The sequence below is a fragment of the Carassius gibelio genome, chromosome A4 (assembly GCF_023724105.1).
Source record: "Carassius gibelio isolate Cgi1373 ecotype wild population from Czech Republic chromosome A4, carGib1.2-hapl.c, whole genome shotgun sequence".
Taxonomy (NCBI): Eukaryota; Metazoa; Chordata; class Actinopteri; order Cypriniformes; family Cyprinidae; genus Carassius; species Carassius gibelio.
The window spans coordinates 22,627,195-22,639,074 of NC_068374.1; the positions used below are offsets into that span (position 1 = coordinate 22,627,195).

Genomic DNA, 11,880 nt, shown 5'->3' on the forward strand with positions numbered 1-11,880 from the left:
TTTTTTTTTTGCTTTATTGACATGAAGTGTCAAGCCATTGCAAGAAACTAAAACCAAGAAAAAACAACTATGAAACTGCCCACCTCTTTACTCTGATCCAAAATCAATGAAATGCCCATCATGTAGAAAATAAGACTTCCGAACCCCTAAGTAGGAGCTTCCCAGCAGGATTTGAAGGCAGCATATCTGGTTGAATGAACCAAGCAGGACAGATTCAGCAATCAGAAAGAAAAAAAAAAAACTATATCTTAAGAGATAAAATAGCCCACATATGGATGCTGTCGAATGAATCAGACACGATTAACACATCTCCTACTTGTCTTTGTCACAGAGTTTGCTGTGTCACAAAATAGATAGAGACATGAACAGTCACTAAAAGCGTGTCCTATATCTCTGTCCTTCTATCTCTCACTTTAATCTCTTGGTTCGTGTATCTAATAAGCGAAACTTCAAAAGAAATTCATCATCATTATACTAATAGCCATCAGAAGTCTAACAGTAATCACATTAAAGCTAAGAGCCAATCACCCTCATCCCTCCATCCACAGCTTATTTGCGCCGCAGTCACTTTAAAGAGCTCATAGGTTTTTTCTTGGGGCTGTTTGTGACAGTGTGACTGAATCTATCACTCATGCAACCAGCCTTCCTATGGTGGTGCACCGTGTCCTATCCAGCCAGGACATGACAAGTTTCAGTGACAACTTATTTGTCTATCCATGCTGAAAGTGCAAATGCTGCACGACCCAATAAGACTTACACTTACACAAACCGAATGACCGACAAAAGGTTCATGTCAACTTCTGGCTCCACTAGTGGTGTGAGTTTTTTGTCCAGTGACAGATGTTTGGTGGTAGTGCAGAAATTGCATGCACCCGTCACGTCACTATAGGACACGCTGGAGGGAAAGCTGCTGAGTGTAGTGCGTTAAATCGGACCAGATTCATGGCTACACACACATTATGTGGGGAATGCTTATAAATAATAGAAACCATCAGCATTTTCTCTCATTCCACAATCCTCTCCAGAGCCTGCAGCACTGCACCACACACATATACAAATGAAAAGGAGCTCTTCAGCTAAACCGTTCAATGTTATCGAAGAAACACACACAGCTGAGCTCTGATAATGAGTTGGCCTTATCTCAACCATCTTGCAAAAGACAAGTTGTCTTTTTCATCCCGTTTTGTCTTATTTTTATGTAATAGATGCCGCAGAATAGATTATGGAAAGGCAACCTCGTGGTTCTGTAGTATCGCTAGCTCTTTTCTAATAGATCAGACTGCGGTTGCATTGCGAGGGGCTTTGATTTTGCTGGCAGCGAGCACTCATGCTGCATCTGGGTCAGCGAGAGTGCTCTGAATGCCGATGCTGTGAGTGTCACATCCGAGATGTGTTTGTAGATAGAGGCTATAAATAAACACAGTTAAAGATGAGGATTCTGCATGTGAGAGAGTGTTTCCGTTGGGAAATATACATTTGCGATACCCTTCTCCTCCCCTCAGTCTTTCCTCTATACTCCGCATATCAATTTTTCATGCTTTCCTGTAATCTCAGCCAACAATTTATTGATGAAGCCCCTTGAAATGGATTAAGATCTGTCCAGAACACAGGGAACTAAAATACACAGGCTGCTGACTAATAGAGCAGTTCCCTGAATGTTGTTCTGAACTTGTGTTCACCTAAATTTACATTTGGACTTCATTTACTCATGTAAACATACCATTAAAATAGTCATGACTCTATATATTCTGAAATCATAGCTTTATATGTATATGGAACAGACCTTTAAGTCATTATTTTCAAAAAATTTCCCAGCTGTCATCTCTTAGTCCCATTTTTGTGCATTTAAATTTGCCTCATTCCCACTGGTTGAGACCCATTAATAGCAATGCTATTTAGTGTCATTTATTTCAAACCTGGAGCGAAATATCTTGGTGGCGCTATATTTGAAAATACTCAAACACAAATGAGATTTGAAAGCTATAGCTGAAATAAGAGATCAGTGAATAATAGTGAATAATGGCATACATTGAAGTCTAGTCATAGATCAAAATGTCACATTGCTTTATAAGACTTTGAATATAGTTCACTACCATTATGGCCTACTTTTATAATACCTTTACATTGCTTTTTGAATTTTTCAAACTTGAGGGTTTCAGTATCTATCCATTTTTATAGTACTGAAAAGAAGCTTGAACGCTGTAATTACATAGAAGAAAATCCAAATGTCTGGAATGATATGAGGGTGTATATATAATTACAGAATTGGCCGTTTTGGGTAAACTATCCCTTTAAGTACCCAACTTTTCACATTTGTATGCAGGTTAGCAGCAGTGAAGGATGAAAAAAAGTGCTTCCTCACGCTCATCTTCCCCTGACATCGCTTGACTTGGCATTTGTTAAAATGTCTTTACATCCCAGCCAATGGAAGGAGAAGAAAGAAGCAGCAAGGATGATAAGGGAAGGAGACAAGATGGATGGAGAGAGGAGAAGATAATGCAAGGTTCCTGTCTCTCCTTGCCTCTTTCTTGCTAAGCTGCAGTTGTTTGCTGCTCAATATATTGTCAAGGCAAGAATAGAGTAACGCCTCAGGGTTTGTGTTTCATCCTGAGAATGGCAGCTTATTGTTTTCCATTGCAGAGAGGGATGAATGGTGGGAAAGAATAGAAGAAAAGAGAATAAGAGAGAGAGAGAGACCTCACTGCATCCATGCTAATATGAAATTCCCTGCTTCTGCAGTCAGACACTATCTCTTCTACAAAACCTAGTTAGCTACCTACCTAGACAACATTTTAAGACACTTTAGCAGCGCTCCTGACTCAAACACTATTCCAAAAGGCTCCAAAGATACTTAGTTTCAGCCAAATAATAAGGCAAAATCACATTTTTAGAGCACTGTTAGCTTAGCAACATGTTAGCATCAAAAAATAATTGTGAGTTCCTGCAAACATTTCAAATCAGTCAATTATGATGATACATTTCAGGTAGGAAGCTGTCTAGTAGGTAGTAGATAGCAGGGTAGCTCACCAGGTTTTGAACAGAGCCAAACACACACACACGATTAGGTACTTGGGTTCGTCTGGCATCAGAGTTCAGTTTTATTGGATGATATGAAAGCTGTTTTCTGAACTTGGTTGCACGAAGGCGATCTGGGGTACGGTTCAGGTAAACTCTAGTACAGTTCACTGCTGATATGGACCAAATTATAGCGAATCTCTATTCGAAAACATTTGCTGCACATTCAAAGCATATTAAGCCCTATACAGATGGGATTCGTTTTACAAGGGTAGATGGAATAATGTTATTTTACCGCAGGATGTTTGTAATAATAAAAATATATTCCGGTGCGTACTTCATTGTTTATTATAAGTTTATAATATGGTCCAGTGAAACGATTTATTAATTAAATTCGGATTGGATTGTGTTAATAATAGGCACTTACCTAAAGCTAACAGAAGTTTCGTGCCTGGAAATGACAGAATATTTATGTACATACAGCTGATCTATTTGCACAGGAATAGTGTAATCTGGCCATTGAGTGAGCCTTTCCTTGAAAGAGACTTTGCCCAACTTCTCCATGTAAAATGAAACCCGTCTGAATATGGCTTTAGACGCAAGTATAGTTGTGTGTTCACACTTTGGAAACAAAATCAAAGTTTAAAAGTGAGGTGAGCAATGCTATGCATTTTACTGCCTTCTCCTGCATCGTCATTATATGGCTAATCAGCTGCCGTTATGAATTATGATAAAATAATCATACCACTGTTTGGAATCAAAAAAGCGTTAACACAATCAAGTGGGGAAGGAGGAGCAATTGAACTATGATTAAGTATAAGCAAGAGAACCAGTTTTGAAAACACTTCATTAATTCATTTCAATCCATTTTAACAGCTCGGCACTGAATGTCTCTCGTAATAGACATAGTTGATCCAAATGCATCAGTGATACCTGTCTATCTATCTGTCTATCTGTCTGTCTGTCTTTCTATATGTTTGTTGGTCATAATGTCTTTGCCACTCTTTTTATGTCTATTACCCTTTTCATTCACCTAATCATGAATGCATCTGTGCAGACAAAAGCTTTGCTTTCATGCTTACCTGACACAAGACAAATTTGGGTTCAGCCTGTTTCAGACAAACATCTGTCTTTGACTGTTAAATCCTGAATGGGCTTCTCTGCTCTGCCAGTGGCATATGTTACATATAACAGGCTTTACACAAAGTGGCTCCCACTGTGGATTATTTCAGTAGGCCTAGATAAACGTAAAAAGGCATAATATGGTTGAAACAGGTTTATAGTGGCCTAAACACTGCAAAAAGGGTCCTTTTGCATTTTTATTTTGTGTAAAATATCTAAACATTAATTTTCTAAACACATCCAAAGTCACGTAAAAAGCAGGTGGCTATTTGAAATTTAAACTTCATATTAATTGCAATGATGATGGTTCAATAAACCCTTTGAAGATGAATAGAAACAAGATGATGTGTTAAAATGCTACCTCTGAATTAAGATAAAAGTGCTCTAAGGAAAGTCTAAGAGATGCAGCGGAGTTATTATTCACGCCGCAGCTGAGAGTTGGCTCTGAACGTGTGTGAGTTCTGTTGTCATGGAGACGCTCTCAGGATTGTCAGTCTTGTGAGGTGTTTGATAAGTGATGGGTGTGTTATTGACTGCAGCGCTCCTGAACTCCTCCCTCCTGGGCAAACCAGGCCAGCGCAACTGACACACTATTACTTTTTCTGCATTATAAACTATGTATACTTTACATACTCTTGTAGACAGGTAGACAGCAATATTCTATTCTAGCTAAAACAGCATTGCATGTATCATTTGCAGATTTAAAATGCACTGGCTCTACCTGTGTACTGTGGAACGTTTCAAATCAGTAGCATATTAGCTTATTACTTCCATACTACACAGTATACACTTAATACTGCCAAATATATATATATATATATATATTTTTTAAAGCATATGAAAGAATATCTATTATGCATAAATTACTATGCTGCATGTTTTGTTTAGTCAGAGTGTAAAAGTCGGGGATTTCGTTTATTCATTTATTCATTTTTTATGTGAAAATAGGAAATTTCACAATAATGTAGCATAATATATTTTTGCACAATGCTTACTGTTTCACATGCTATTTCTAAAACAGCATACTGTGCAAAGTTCAGTGAGCAGTACATTGATTTTCCATTTCAAAAAGCCTTTCACTTTCTCTTTTCTGTGCATCACTGCAGTTTATATATATATATATATATATATATATATATATATATATATATATATATATATATATATATATATATATATATATATATGGAAAATCGACCCGAAAATCCAAAAATACATTTCGTTTGACATCTTGAAAATATGCAGTCATAATCTTTATAACGTGTGCGCATATAACCTCATTACCCTAACGCAAAAGACTACATATCCCATAATTCTTTGGGGGCGGTGGAACCGTAAAGGTGATTGGGAACAGGTGGTCCAATTAATTACTGGCGAGCACGAGCACACCCGCCAAGTTTGGGAGGAAACTAAATGAGCGTGCCAAAATACAGATTTAACGAGAGGAGACATACACAAACCCTTAATAGACAAAAAGAAAAAGCAAACAGATTAAGAGAAAAATTCTCTTTTATCGTTCTGATGCACTTATTTCAACCACACAAGCTGGATTGGCATAGCAAACCTATTTGGATGGCAACCAGTGTGTTGCGTGTGTATTTGGCAGAACCCAATACTATGTAATGGATATTTCCTCTTCCCAGTTGGAAACCAATACGTTTTGAATTGGGGCCCCCAGGACAGCATTATTTAGCCCTGTCAAGCGCTCATTGAAGTGTCCGTGTGATGCTTGGTGTGTCCTTCCAAATGCAGTCCACATCTTCACTACTTGACAGACACTAGAGCTTTTGTTTCCCTCTCTGCGTTCTGTTTTATTAGCACAACTCATCTAAATTCAGAGATGATCTCTCTATCTCTCTCAGGTTTCCCAGACTGTGTGACAGCACTCAGAGGAAGGGGCGTTTTTGAATATTCTGCAGATGTCCTCTTTGGTTTCTCTGCGTGAGTTGAGCGTTTGAAGCTGGCTGATGGGATTGTTTTAATATTCCTCAGATGTGGCGCAGAGCCTTAGAATTGTATTTGCTGTGCACCGTGCATGGATCGGTGTGCTCCGGGTCTTAGTTTCTCTTGGAGAAGGAGATTTGAGTGTTTCTCAAATGCTGTTTTTTTATACATTGCTTTGTGGTCACTAAGGTGTTTGAAGTGTCCATTGCTATGTGGTTGCTAGGGTGTAATGGGTAGTTGCCAGGGTGTGGCTTCACAGTTGTTAAGGTGTTCTAAGTGTTTTAGCCATATTGTTATGTGGTTGCTATGTAGTTGGTTTATTGTATGTTCTGAGAGGTTGCCAAGGTGTTGTGGGTGGTTGCCAGGACATTGCCATGTTGCGTATGAATGGTTAGAACCCTATTAAAGGTGGTTGCCATACAGTTGCTAAGTTTTGTTCTGGTTTTTAGCATATTGCCGTGGTTGCTATTGGAGTATGTGATATTGATCATCTATGATGATATTGTAATTTTTGTTTAAACGATATGTGACATTGAGTATCTCACTTTGAAAAAAAAAACGCATTGATATATAAATATATAAAGTATATACATATAAAATTTGAAGCTGTAATATTACACAAGCAAGAGTGCAATTTTCCTGACTTTTAGAATGAGTCTGATCAAATGAGATATATATTTTATACAGTTCAACAAATTTTAAGTTAGTATTGAGTGAGCTACACTTTAGACAATTTTAGTCTTTTTTTTGGGGGGGGGGGGGGGTGTTTTGACAACAAAAATAGGCCTAGTTCCTAACAAAGCAAGAGCAGGACATTTGCGTGAAACACAAGTCACTGTTTCCTGATTTAATCTGTTGTTGAATGTCAATGAATCAATATTCTGATCATAAAGACAACAACTTGCTTAGTTTCTAAATCAATCAGCTATTTTGAATTAATCGTTTGAATGAATGATTCAATTAACTGCTCAAGGGTTAGGGTTAGGGTAATGAAGATGAGGACAGGTAGGTGACTTTGACCAGGGGTTGAAGACCAACTCTGCAGGCCCTCCATAACAGTCAAAAATACTGAGGCTGCACTGTTCAGGGTTCAGGGCGACTAGAGCAAAGTTTCCCAACCCTGCTCCTGGAGGCACACCAAAAGTATACATTTTGTTTCCCTTCTCTGATCCATCCATTTCAGGTCTTGGAGTCTCTTAGAGATTGGTCAACTTCTGGATTGGTCTGCATTACTGTGTCAATGCTCACATGGGTTGCCAGATTGAGGACACATTGAGGATTTATCCGTGTTTTAATATAAGATGTAATATGTAATGGAATATTTCCTTCACAAGCACCATTTACCTTAATCTGTTCTCAGTGTATCCTAGGTTGTTGTGGGTGGTTGTCAGGTCATTACTATGCACACGCTAAGGTTCTAAGCGGTTAACAACAGATTGCTGTGTGGTTGCAGTACTGTTGTGTAGGTGGTTTCTATGATTTTCTGATTTAATATTAATCGTCACAACCAGAGGCATCAATGAAAATAGTTTCTGTGACATTCATGCAGTGTTTCTATGGAATGCTGTCATGAACGTATTACAGGCATCATTTCCTGTGGCTAGGTGCATTGCTTAAGGGCACAATGGTTGTTATTCATGCGGGAATCAAACCAGCCCTGTGGCTTAATCATTACTTCACTCCACCTCCAGATGTTTGGGGGTTCGATAACCGAAATGTGGACGTTCTTCTAATGTTTCCTAAATTATATAATGAAAAGAGATAAATGGAATGGCACCACGGCTCTTGTTAGGACCGCAACACTGTTATTCTTGCTCTAATTGGTGTTATAGCTCCAGGACACCTGATTTTTATCAGAGACCACCTGCTGAGTGGTCTACTGGAGTAATTCCAGAAGGGGCAACTCCATCGTGCCCCTCAGAGTGTGTGCGTTAACATGTACAAAACTCGCCATCTACTCGACCCCCACCGCTCGGCGCGTGTATGAATCCGAGCGAGACTAATTGCGCAACACTGCATCTGCACACAGACACTTTGCAGAAAAAGGGAGGGCAGAGAAGTGTGTGGTTTCCATGACAACTACCGGAGAGGTGCTTTTCAAATATAATACTAAACTTCATGCATCTGAGGTCAGCTGTCAACATGCATGTCTGTGACATTGTGTTCCCTCTGTACTTGTACCGCACTATACTGTTTCTTTAACAGCAAAAACAAGAGTTTTATTCATAATGCAGCTTCAATCACATCACTTAAAGGGAGAGTTCACCCAAAAATGAAAATCCTCTCATGTACTCCACTTGTTCCAAACCTGTATGAGATTCTTTGTTCTACTGAACACAAAAGAAAATATTTTGAAGAATATCATGGAAGTCAATGGCTACCATCAACTCTGGTTATCAACATTCTACGGAATACATATAATATAAATAATATTCATTCTTTTGGATGAAATATACAGTTTATACAAGAATGACAATTCTGTCATTATTTAATCACCATGTTGTTCTAAATCTTTATATTTCGTGGGCCAGAAGCATTTTGTTGTTGTTTTGTCTATACAATGAAAGTCCATGGGGCACAATGTTATGAACCCCACCAGGACAAAATCTCCTTTCTTCATTCTCAATTTTCATTTTTGATATGCCTGGTCACATTTAACCATTGCTCATTGAATTTGTGCAGGTCTAATTCAGTCTTTCAAATAGAAACTCCCATGAACGGGAATTTTCAGGTGAGGGTGAAATACTTCCCTTGGCAATGTAGTCCATTGTCATCCTTTTCTACCACTTCTGTCCTCTTTAACTCTACCATGCTCTATTACCATTCCACTTGTCCTGTTCAAATGGTCCATTCTCTCCCACTTTAACTGCTCTTTTTGCAGTTGTAAGACCCTTGGTCTTTGCATTATCGCCTCTTCTGTTCTCATTACTCTCTTGAAGTCTTTTCCTCTCTCTCTCTCTGTTCATTTTCTCCTGCAGATGCTCATGGCTGTTCTCGGGCTGAGAACTACTAAAGCTCTCTCGAGCACTATCTCTGCCTCTCCGGCGTCCTGCCATGCTGGGCTGAGAGATAACCGAAGGGGGAATTCACTAAGAATGAATTGCACCCACTGACAGCACTGTTTATTTGCATGCACTGTCTTCGTTGTTTTAGCATCCGATTCACTATAGGGATTATTCAAATCGGTGAACGGACAAATGCACCCACAACATCTGTGTTGAACGCAAACAGCTCCCCACAATACCCCATTCTGCAGTTTGGTTCTGAGTGCTAGATTGTGGAGGATGCAGCAGTTCTGGCACACTTCACGGGGATTGTATAGCATCACCCCACAACTGCAACAGCCAACTTTTTTGCTCATTAAATTGTTTGTGCTTAACTACACCACATGTCTGGGTATATGTCCTGTGATAACACTTTTCTCCATCATTTGATTACTGCTGCATGATCACTAGAAAATTGTTTAATTAAATTTAGTTTAGGCCTGCCTTGCCTTCCCTTATTTTATTTTATTTTTATTCTGATTTTCTCTTTTATAACAGCGTTTATTTTAATAGGTTTTCTCTGTCAGCTGCAGGGTTCTGAGGTCCAAAGGGTTTTAAAACATTCAGCATATTTGTGAACACTGTTTTCCTTTCTGTTGAAAATCATAAAGGGGTTGCCAGCACTAGAGTTTATTTAGTCTCATTAAACATAAAATATATATATATATTTGTGAGATATTAATGCATTCATTATAGGGTTTTGAAGAAAGGGGTCAGCAATGGTGCTGCGTCAAGACTGTGAAATGATATATATATGTGTGTGTGTATATATCTCAAATAGAGAGATTGTGTTCTCCATAAGATTAGATGAAGAAAAACGAAAAGTATGAAGCCCAGGCTCATTGTCAATCAAAATTCTGCAATAGCCAATTATAAATAAATGGAAAGATACAACCAATACAGTGGTCAAGTGAATTGGTAAAAGGCAAGGCAATGGACGTAAATGTAAGGGAAAAACTAGGTCATGATTACTGCTGGTTCGAAATAGAAGTAGACTGTTCAATATGTCATAAAGTCTTATGGTAATAGCTCTCCAGAATTGAGTTCATCTCCAACAAATCTCTCTTTGCACTGGCAGCCATCAGTGTTGAAGGTTATTACTGATATTAACTGGAGCCTTCTAATGTGTCCCTCTACATTTGCCAAGTCACAAACCTGTGGTTAAAGCAGCAAGTAATAACAACAGCCCATTTTGCATTATTAGAGAGCATTTGCTATAATTGTTAATTGGAATATGTGTGTAATGTTTTCGTACAAGCATACACACCAACCTCTATAAAATACATTATGCATTGATTTATTAATATGACTTTGTTTTTTATTTTGCAGTATGGACATTACTGATCTCCATGATGACCCATTTTCTAAACGTCCAAAGTAAATCATGAAATATGCAATATCTCTACGTTGAAATCCACCACACGCTATACCAGCGTGCACCTAATTATGCATATTATCTTCTTTAATCTGTGGGGTTTTAAATTATTCATTCCAGGCGGCTTCAATTTTAATTAGGTTAAGCCCATAAGCGACACAGTCATATATTTTTGGTCAAGGTTTATATTGCGTGAAAATGTAGTCTATTAAAAGACTCCACCAAGTGAGGGTAGCAAATAAATAATGGCTCGGGTGCTAATTAAAAAATTATCAGTTCAGTAAATACATTTGAATGTTATTTTACTGCAACTGATACACATAGTATAATAATGATTTGATGTATAGGAGGGATGAAAGTAGAAAGTGCTGATAGTAGTGGCTTAGAACAGAAGTGCTGTTTTCTCTTCCCAATGAAACCCTGATCTCCCCAGACACCTATACACAGGGGAACTTCTATGCCAAAACTTGCCTCGCACACACTTTACTTTGCCTTTCCCTGACTGCTGAAGCCCATTCTTTTCTGCTTATGTAATTATTCTGTGTGTTTTCAATGTTTGCCTTCTAAGCAAAGTTTAGAAGTCATCAAAAATGCTTCTGATACATAAAAAAGTCTTGTCACACGTAAATCCGTGTCATTAAAGTAAGAATCAAGTTAAAATCCATTTGATTTTATCCGAAGAAGAAACAGATTGTCAGTGATAAACGTTTCTAGACAGACTGTGAACTCAGTCATTTGAATTTCATAAATTATACTTCTAAAAACTACAGAATAATAAGACACATTTGTTTGTACAAAACTATACTAGTCATAATTTTGAAGAACGATCCAGTCATAGAAGTTGTTTACTACAGAAACGGCACTGAATATTTTGCCATTTTAAATATGTATTTTATACTTGTTTTATATTTTAGATTCATTTTCTATTTACTGACTGCAGTGTTTTATGAGAGGAGTAGTTAATCCTCTCAACAAATTAGACCTTATTATAATATTGCTGCTACATTGCGACTTTCATGTGACATAAACAGCATCTTTGGCTACATTCACACTGCAGGCTGAAATGACCCAATTCCAATTTTTTTTGCCCCTATGCGACCTGTATCTGATCTTTTCATGACAGTCTGAACGACACAGATCCGATCTTTTCAAATGTGACCCAGGCCACTTGGGTATGTGGTCCTGAATCCGATACGTATCCAATCTTTTGAAATGCGACCTCCGTCTGAACGGCCAGGGCACATATATCCGACCCGTACGTCATTGATACGCTACAAATGTCATAATTCTGCATTGAAGTAGGTGGGAATGAGAAGAGCCACTCACATCAGTATCTCACCACTAGAGGCTGCAACTCTGCACCCACACGTTTCTCTGTAC

At 38.2% G+C, this 11,880-nt stretch overlaps 1 protein-coding gene across 1 annotated transcript in view; it reads right to left on the minus strand.

Annotated features, from left to right (window-relative positions):
- lhfpl3 (LHFPL tetraspan subfamily member 3) overlaps positions 1-11,880 on the minus strand; it is a 31,919-nt gene that overhangs the window by 5,835 nt on the left and 14,204 nt on the right. The gene's annotated exons all lie outside the window — the stretch shown is intronic.